Source organism: Taudactylus pleione, unplaced genomic scaffold (genome assembly GCF_031769625.1).
Source record: "Taudactylus pleione unplaced genomic scaffold, aTauple2 ptg000454l, whole genome shotgun sequence".
Classification (NCBI taxonomy): domain Eukaryota; kingdom Metazoa; phylum Chordata; class Amphibia; order Anura; family Myobatrachidae; genus Taudactylus; species Taudactylus pleione.
In genome coordinates, this window is record NW_028284856.1 from 15,743,277 (window position 1) to 15,753,845 (window position 10,569).

The following is a 10,569-nucleotide window of genomic DNA, read 5'->3' on the forward strand; positions in this document are numbered from 1 at the left end:
TTTTTATCATTCAGTTTCCATTTGCATGGACATGGACTGAAATATTAGATTTACAAACTACTAGACATTTATTATTTAGTAATTTACTTATTTGGTCCACATTACTGTCATCAATGCTGGATTAACAGCAGGCCAGATGGATTGGTCGCACAGGCCCAGGCCCAGCCCCTCCCCACACATATAGCTACATCATCAAATAGTAGCAATCTCCCTGACTTCCTTAAGAGCATACTTGCCTACTTTTGAAAACTAGTTTGAGGGAGATTCTATCTAGATAGCAGTTGAATGGGCGCTGCCAAGGGGGTGTGACCAGCTCCACCCAAGGGGCATGTCTAGCTCCACCTATGGGAGTATCTATTTATCATCCTGCAGTGAAAGTTTAAAACTATGGGCTCCATTTACTAACGAGTCAGTAGAATAGTGATAATTATCTTTTTCCCTCTCTGTGGTAATTTTCATTTATCATTCACTATTTAATAATCCTCTGGGTTGTTAGGAGCGCTAATGAAGAAAAGTCATGCCAGCGCTATTTTTCATATGTTTATAGCGCTGGCAATACATATATATATATTTAAACTAGAGTCTGACACATGCGCAGTGAGGCCAGACATTTTTTATTTTTTGTAGTGGGGCAGGTTGTGAGCTTCCCGGCCTGCACTGTATGACCCCTGCTTGGCAGCGGCAGCAACTTTCCTTCCCAGCCCAGCACACGGTGTTGTCTGCTGGGCTTGGGAGGCAGGCTGCTGCCGCTGCCTCGCAGGGTTGGAGCCAGCTGAGTGCTGCTGTGGGAGGGTGGGGCCTGCCGGCTACTGATGGAGGGAGGGCGTTGGCTGTTGTGCACTCCCCGTGGGGGGGTGGGGGGAGAGAAAGGGGGCGGGTGCCGGGTGCTGTACACTGATTGGACTGGACGGACCACAGTGCTTGTGAGCGTTGTTTAACATAAGCCAGCACCTGGAGAGTTCAATTAAGGAAAACAAACAGTAAGTTATCATTACCTTCCTTCATAAATAATCTTTGCCATTTGTTTTTATGATAAAACGCTAATAGCGCTATTATGCTCAAGCCCTAAACGTTCATTAATAAATAGGACAAAGGGTTGATCAGGGTTGTCTTAACAGCAGTGCGGGCCCTGGGCAAAGCAATGCACTGGGGCCCCTACCCACCCATTCACGGGAAAAAAATGTACAGTAAATGATCAATAAAATTAAACCTTTAGATTTAGTAGTACTTTCAACAAAATCAGGTTAAATCTAAAAAAAATAAATGTTAAATAAGACACAGCCACCATATAGTACACAATGGAGCCTGCTGGCTGCCCATATTGGTGCCATCCATTCTTTCTAGCCTGGCATTTGTTGCACTTTTTTTTTTTTAGAGGGAGTGGAGAACGTAACATCCATTCCCAAATCTAAACCTTAATGAAGGACGCAATGCCCATTGCCCAGTCAGACCCTGTCGCGGAAAACAGGGCCAGGATTTTACCTGCCGGGTCACCCAGTCGGGACGCAATGGCTCATCTGGCAGAGGTGAGGAGTCTCCTGTCCTGACTTCTGTCCTGTCCTGACTGAGGAGGCTGAGAGAAACCGGACGTATCCTCGAGTGACCAGTCCGGCACCAGACACGGCGGCAGCGGCAGACTAGAAGGAGCTAGCAGCAGCAGACCTGACTAGCGCATCAAGGCAGCCAGTCAGCAGTCGTCTTTCAGAGAGACTCTGTCTGACTGGCGCAGGCGGATATATGTGGACAGGACAGTGTGGTAACGGTGGTGGGTGAGTACTTGTCAACTGCGGGGGGGTCCGCTCGTCACCGGGGGGGGGGGATGGACTGGCGGATCGGAACACAGTGGTGCTTTAAAAAATAAAATGAAAAAAATCTGCCCGTGGCTGCAGGGAGGCTGGCGGGCCCGTTGATGCTGTGGGCCCTTGGACAACTGCCCAACAAGCCCAATGGAAGAGACGGCCCTGGTGTTGATTATCATGTGCAATGAGTTTTAACAGCTGAAACTCGTTTGTAAATGGAGCCCTATAGTACTTTGAGCAGCGTGCTGCCAGAGCAGGTTTGTGTATGAGGTTTATGTATTAGAGATAACAAGCAGTGACAAATAAACCCTATGTTCTAAGGGGATGTAGTTTAAATCCCGGCTGTCGGGGTGCCGGCGCTCAGAATGCTGTCACCGAAATCCCGACACCAGTCAGATTCCCGGCGCCAGCATCCTGACCGCCAGCATCCCGACAGTATGTAGTGGGGTTAGGGGGAGGTTTAGAGTTAGGAAGGGACGAAACTAGGATTTTTGTCACGACAGTAATTTGGCGCCCCCCCCACCCATCATAAGATGGCCTTTTCTGACATAAATTTAATATCCATCCCTTAAAAATATTAGTTAAGGTATCTTAAATAAAACCATCAAATGTCCAAATTATTTTATTAAAATCAAATATCGACAGAACAAACATATTACACATATTGCTACATATTGTAATGCCCCTTCCACATAATGCCACATATTGTAATGCCCTTTACACATAATGCCACATATTGTAATGCCCTTTACACATAATGCCACATATTGTAATGCCCCTTACACATAATGCCACATATTGTAATGCCCTTTACACATAATGCCACATATTGTAATGCCCTTTACACATAGTGCCACATATTGTAATGCCCTTTACACATAATGCCACATATTGTAATACCCTTTACACATAATGCTACATATTGTAATGTCCTTTATACATAGTGCTACATATTGTAATACCCTTTACACATAGTGCTACATATTGTAATGCCCTTTACACATAATGCCACATATTGTAATGCCCTTAACACATAATGCCACATATTGTAATGCCCTTTACACATAATGCCACATATTGTAATGCCCCTTACACATAATGCTACATATTGTAATGTCCTTTACACATAATGCTACATATTGTAATGTCCTTTACACATAATTCTACATATTGTAATACCCTTTACACATAATTCTACATATTGTAATACCCTTTACACATAATGCAACATATTGTAATGCATTTTACTCATAATGCCACATATTCTAATGCCCTTTACACATAATGCCACATATTCTAATGCCCTTTACACATAATGCCATTTACACATAATGCCCCCCCTGCAGCAGTGCCCCTATAGTAATGCCCCCTGCACCAGTGCTCCTATAGTAATGCCCCCTGCAGCAGTGCCCCCATAGTAATGCCCCCTGTAGTAGTGCCCCTATAGCAATGCCCCCTTCAGCAGTGCCCCTATAGTAATGCCCTCTTTAGCAGTGCCCCTTTAGTAATACTCCCATAGTAATACCCCCTGCAGCAGTGCCCCAATAGTAATGCCCCCTTCAGCAGTGCCCCTATAGTAATAACCTCTGCAGCAGTGCCCCTATAATAATCCATCCGGCTGCTCCTCGGAACTATGGGAGAGACGTCATGAAGAAGCTAAAAGAAGCTGGGTGCCCGCTGTAATAAAATCCCAGCTATGGGCCCCTGATCCGGCACGCGGTGCACGTGCACCTCCAGACCCCACCTAGTTGTGGCCCTGGGGTTAGGCACTAGGGGAAAAGGGTTTAGGGCGATATATCATATGATATATTGTATAGTGAGTACCTATCTTAAGGAAATATTGAAAATATCTACTATATGTTAACGAAATAATTAAAAAAAAGAAGTAAAATATAATATAAAAACAGTGAGTTCCAGAGAGCAAGATGTGTGTGTATTATACATGTTTGTGTGTATTAGATAGATAGATAGATAGATAGATAGATAGATAGATAGATAGATAGATAGATAGAAAGAAAACCTTACGGTTTCACATGTCCCATTAAGGCTTCTAAGACATGATCTGAAACTCCACAAAATCTATTAAATTTCTGCCACTCAAACTTCAAAAAGCAATGAAATTACGATCATTAAGGCTGACGCCTTAATGGACGTGTTCCTTGCGTAATGCAGATATGGTATGCCATGACACCATGTGGTTAACTGCAGATTCAGAACTCTCACAGAGAGAGATTGCTGTCACTCACAAAATGGTGGATCTGCTAATTCACAGAATTGTGTTCTCATTGGAATACACTTGTAACACCCGAACAGAACTCTTGTGCAGTGTGGTGTCTCTACTTACTAGATCCGGAGTCTTTTGGTTCTCTTTCTTGGTTCAGAGAGGTAAGGAGGGGGTACAGGCATAGAGGAGTACCAGATTGGTTTTAAACACGAATGGTAATTTACTAACAGACAATATCACGCAATGAGTAACAACCAGCAGATGGCAATTTACAATATTCCTAAAATACATTTACTAGTAAATCACTTTAAACCAAATGGAGGTTTTAATGTACAGGAACACTGGAACAAGTGGTATTGCGTCCAAGTAAACAGCAATTATGCAAACTGTGGATATTAATTGGTTACTTTGGCAAATGTGCATACATACTAAAAAGATTTACTTTTTAATTGTTTACATTTAAGATAGGATGATGTGTAACCATGTTTAAGACGTGTACAAATGTGACAACACTGCATCCAAATTCACATTAGCATATATTCTTAAAAATGTGTTCATCACTCCATTTCCCTATCTATCTAAGGGCGTGATTCAGACCCGCTTGCAAGCGCTGAGCGCTCGCAAGCGGGTCGATGTTGCCCAAGTGTACATGCGCATGAGGGAGGCGGCTCCGTCGTGCGCATGCGCGAGACCCCAATAACGACGGCCAAGCCGTCGTTATGGGTCTCGCACCAAAGGGGGCGTGCTGTCGATGGTGATTAACAGCACGCCCCCTTTGGTGGGCGTGCCGGAGGCGTGGCTGCCCAGACGGAGGCGTTCCCATGGGAACGCCTACCGTCTGGGGCCGGCCCCACTGACATCCGCTCCAAAGAGGAGAAGGGACGGCCCTGATTCAGAGCGAGCCTTCTGTCAGAGCGTCCGGCTCTGAATCAGGCCCTAAATATACAGCATATAAGAACACTGTTTCAAATATAGGGGGTCATTCAGACCCGCTCGCGAGCGCAGGACGCTCGCAAGTGGGTCGATGTTCCCCCACTGCACATGCGCACGACGGAGGGAGGCCCGGCGAGTGACGGGCTCTCCATCGCTCTGGGTCTCACACCAAAGGGGGCGTGCTGTCGATGTTGATTGACAGCACGCCCCCTTTGGTGGGCGTGCCGGGGACGTGCCTGCCAGACGGAGGCGTTCCCATGGGAACGCCTACCATCTGAAGCCGGCCCCACTGACATCACTAGTGATGTCAGTGGGAGTAATTTTGGCTCTGATAGAGCCAAAATCACTCCAGGGCTTGCGGCAGCGAGACCCTACTGCAGGGTCTCCGTCGCAAGCCCGATGGTCGCGATGGTCAAGACCATCGCGACCATCATCATGGACGCTCGCATATGCTGTGGGTGGTCACCCACAGCTATGCGAGCGGCCGGGAGGCCGCTCCATTTTCATGGAGGAGGGCACTGATTCAGAGCGAGCGCTCTGGTCAGAGCGTTCAGCTCTGAATCAGGCCCATAGTTCAGAACTTTTCTTGAAGTTGGTGCACTTTAGAGAATGGTTTTGATCCACAGGTTTAACAAGGTGATATAAATGCTGCTGTGGTTTATGTTGCAGATCATTGCCCGGGTACTTTGTATGTGAATTACTTTCACTATATAGCAGGTTTAACTGTAATCCCTTTCATGCAGCGATACAGATGACTTTAGACACTGTAGGTGGCTGTAGCTAATGTTCATTTAGTAAATCTGTGCTTTCTAATAAAAGTCTATATGATCTGGCTGGGCTGTAAGCTGCAGTGTGTTGGGGCAGAGCAGTAAAACTGTACTGAATTTATTATGCAGAACTCTCCTGAAGAGCTGGAGATAACACTGGCTCTCCCCCATTAAAACCACTGCCATAGGCTGTTCCTGATTCTAACTGAGTCCCCTTTCATCACTGTGATCGGGACATGGGTCTACCTTACTGCTGATCTGGGGAGATGAAGCCACCAACTCTGCCCACGGCACTACTCATCAGATGGTAGGTTCGCCTCTGTCTCCACCTTTCCTGGCTGTTACTGTACAAGCTTCGGAGGGTAGTGTGTCTCTCTGCTCTGCTGTTGCCACTGGGAACACCACACTGGCAGCCACTGCTTAGCTTCCTGATGGCGCTGGGTATCCTCTCTTGGAATGCTCCCTCGGGACTCCATGTAACTGCCTTAACTGACCACCTCAGTCACCTGCTGCTGGTTCCAACTGGTTCTATGTCATGTCACCTGCTACTGCTCCCCACTGTATTACTCACTCCTCCTCTCTTCCCCGTTGGCTCCGGATTACCCTCGAGGGGTCCATAACCCCAACATAGCAAATACACAATATGAATGATGACACTATATATTAGGGGTGAGCGGGTTCGGATTTCTGAAATCCGAACCCCCCCGAGCCCCCCCGATCCGAGGCAGATCCGAGTCAGGCTCGACTTTTCCCGCCTGACTCAGATCTGAAATCGAGGCAAAACGTCATCATCCCGCCTTCCGGGTCTCGCGGGTTTTGGATCCTATATAAGGTACCCGCGTCGGCGCCATTTTCTCACTCGGCTGTGGACAGTGAAGAGGGAGGGTGGGAGTTAGGGCTGGCTGGGCTGTGTAGTGTAGTGTAGTGTAGTGCAGAGTAGTGTTGTGCTGTGCTGTGCTGCGCTGTGCTGCTGTTGTTAATAGGGGCTGTGTCCACTACTTCAAAGTCCATAGGGACTGGCTGGACTGTGTTGTGCAGTCACTTCTCCATAGGGGCTGTGTCCACTCCAAAGTCCTGTGCAGTGTCCCAGTCCTAAAGGGGTGCTGTAGTGTTGTCCAGGGGGTGCTCTGTCCATCAGGGGTGCTCCCCCCAAGTGCTAAAAAAATAATATTTTTTCTGTGTTTGTGAATTGTGTGCGCAGTAGCCGCACGTGCATCAACAAAGTAGTGCCAAGCGTGCGCCTGTGTCATAAGTAAAGGGCCGGCAGTCATCCTGAAGCAAAACGTACAACTGAGGCCTTGACTGCTATGTTGGTGTTAGACGTGCATCCGGTATCCGCCATTAGTGCAGTGGGATTTAGACAATTGATGGAGGTAGTGTGTCCCCGGTTCCAAATCCCGTCTAGATTCCACCTGCATCCTCAAAGCAGCAGCGACAAGCGTGCGTCTGTCTGTTAAAGGGTGGTGTAACCCTCAAAGTGCGCTCCACAAACAATAAAAAAATTCTTCTTTTTTTTTCTCTTTGTGAAATGTGTGGGTTGTAGCCGCACCTGCATCCTTAAAGCAGCAGCGACAAGCGTGCGTCTGTCTGTTAAAGGGTGGTGTAACCCTCAAAGTGCGCTCCACAAACAATAAAAAAATTATTCTTTTTTTCTGTCTTTGTGAATTGTGTGGGCTGTAACCGCACTTGCATCCTCAAAGCAGCAGCGACAAGCGTGCGTCTGTCTGTTAAAGGGTGGTGTAACCCTCAAAGTGCGCTCCACAAACAATAAAAATATCCTTCTATTTTTTTCTGTCTTTGTGAATTGTGTGGGCTGTAGCCGCACCTGCATCCTTAAAGCAGCAGCGACAAGCGTGCGTCTGTCTGTTAAAGGGTGGTGACACCCTCAAAGTGGGCTCCACAAACAATAAGAATATTCTTCTTTTTTTCTGTCTTTGTGAATTGTGTGGGCTGTAGCCGCACTTGCATCCTCAAAGCAGCAGCGACAAGCATGCGTCTGTCTGTTAAAGGGTGGTGTAACCCTCAAAGTGCGCTCCACAAACAATAAAAATATTCTTCTTTTTTTTCTGTCTTTGTGAAATGTGTGGGCTGTAGCCGCACCTGCATCCTTAAAGCAGCAGCGACAAGCGTGCGTCTGTCTGTTAAAGGGTGGTGACACCCTCAAAGTGTGCTCCACAAACAATAAGAATATTCTTCTTTTTTTTTCTGTCTTTGTGAATTGTGTGGGCTGTAGCCGCACTTGCATCCTCAAAGCAGCAGCGACAAGCATGCGTCTGTCTGTTAAAGGGTGGTGTAACCCTCAAAGTGCTCCAAAAAATAAAAAACTATTTTTTTTATGTGTTTGTGACTTGTGTGCGATGTAGCTGCATGTGCATCAACACAGTAGCAGCGCCAAGCGTGCGCCTGTGTCATAAGTCAAGGGCCGGTTTGGACATCTGGTCTGGACTGAAGGACGTGCCAACAATTTCTGACAAGTCTACTGTCACTGCATATGATACTGTCCTCAAAGCAGCAGCGACAAGCATGCGTCTGTCTGTTAAAGGGTGGTGTAACCCTCAAAGTGCGCTCCACAAACAATAAAAATATTCTTCTTTTTTTTTCTGTCTTTGTGAAATGTGTGGGCTGTAGCCGCACCTGCATCCTTAAAGCAGCAGCGACAAGCGTGCGTCTGTCTGTTAAAGGGTGGTGACACCCTCAAAGTGTGCTCCACAAACAATAAAAATATTCTTCTTTTTTTTCTGTCTTTGTGAAATGTGTGGGCTGTAGCCGCACCTGCATCCTTAAAGCAGCAGCGACAAGCGTGCGTCTGTCTGTTAAAGGGTGGTGTAACCCTCAAAGTGCGCTCCACAAACAATAAAAAAATTCTTCTTTTTTTTTCTGTCTTTGTGAAATGTGTGGGCTGTAGCCGCACCTGCATCCTCAAAGCAGCAGCGACAAGCGTGCGTCTGTCTGTTAAAGGATTACATCGGTGACAGCATCCAAGTAGACATGTCAGACAGTCCGTACCTGTACTGGCAGGAAAAAGAAGCAATTTGGAGGTCCCTGTACAAACTGGCTCTATTTTACCTGAGTTGCCCCCCCTCCAGTGTGTACTCCGAAAGAGTGTTTAGTGCAGCCGAGAACCTTGTCAGCGAAAGGCGTAGGAGGTTGCTTCCACAAAATGTGGAGAAGATGATGTTCATAAAATGAATTATCAACTCTTCCAGGGAGACCAGCCTCCAGAACATACAGAGGGACCTGTGGTGGTGGATTCCAGCGGGGACGAATTAATACTCTGTGAGGATGAGGATGTACACAACACTGAAGAGGGTGAGGAATCGGTGGATGAGGAGGATGAGGATGACATCTTGCCTCCGTAGAGCCAGTTTGTACAGGGACAGATTAATTGCCAGCTTGTTTTGTGGGGGCCCAAACGAACCAATCATTTCAGCCACAGTCGTGTGGCAGACGCTGGCGCTGAAATGTTTGGTTTGTTAAAGTGTGCATGTCCTGTTTATACAACATAAGGGTGGGTGGGAGGGCCCAAGGACAATTCCATCTTGCACCTCTTTTTTTTCTTTGAATTATGTACTATTTGGGGCCTAGTTTTTCAAACTGCCATCCTGTCTGCCACTGCAGTGTTACTCCTAGATGGACCACGTGTTTGTGCCGCCCACTCGTGTCGCTTAGCATAGTCATCCAGCTACCTCGGTGCAACCTTTTGGATATAAAAACACTATTGTGAGGTGTGAGGTGTTCAGAATAGACTGGAAATGAGTGGAAATTAAGGTTATTGAGGTTAATAATAGCATAGGAGCAGAAAAACCCACAAATTCTGTGATTTTAGCTGTTTTTATGCTTTTTTTAAAAAAAATACAGATCCAAAACACAAAACCCAGAACCCAAAACACGGAAGGGTGGTTTTGGCAAAACCAATCCAGATCCAAAATACGAAGAAAGATCCAGATCCAAAACCAAAACACAAAACACGAAAAGTGGCCGGTGCACACCCCTACTATATATACATAAATCTATATATATCTCACATAAGATCCAGCATTGGTAGGCACACCTAGGGGAAAATTTACTAAGAATCGAGTCTGGGAGAGTTTGCTTTTTTTTTCAACTCGATTAGTTTCACCGAAACTCAGGAGATTTGAAGCTCCTGAGACTCTCAAATTTACCAAGCAGAGAGTTTAGCTGAGAGTGAGATGGCCGCTGGTGAAGCAGAACGAGATTTCTCCCCCGAGTAGCAGGTTGTGCAGGAGATTTCTCCCCCGAGTAGCAGGTTTTGCAGGAGATGAGTCACCCGAGATTGCAGTGTCTTTTCTCTGCAAAACTTTCAGTGAGATATGTGTAAGCTGCTTATGGTCTAGCCTGTAAAAAAATGGGTTAAACGTTTACCAAAAAAATGACATAGGGCCCCACCTCTAAAGCTTAACCATCCCCGGACTTGCCAGCCTGTCCTGGCTCTTAAAATTGCAGGGAATAAAACGAGTAGGGTTCCACCGTAATTTAAGAACCGGCACCAGGCAGCAGGGCCAGACCTGATCTTAAATAGAGGGTTAAAAAATTTGACGTGAGGTACCCCCTATATTTAAAATCAGCGCTGTGCCCTTTCTAGCGGGGGTCTGATGCCACAGCCAGGGGAGCCCTTTCACCGGGCCCCCCAGCTTCAGCATCAGTCCTTACCGCTAGTCAACCCAGGCCAGGGATCCCTGGGGAGTTGGGGACCCCCCCAAAAAAGGGGTCCCCCCTGCAGGGCACCCCTGGCATAGGCTGATAGCCCGGGGCTATCCCTGCTACCCCTGGGCGATAAGGGGCGGGTTGATAGTGTAGGTGTAGCATGTAAAAAATAGAATAATTC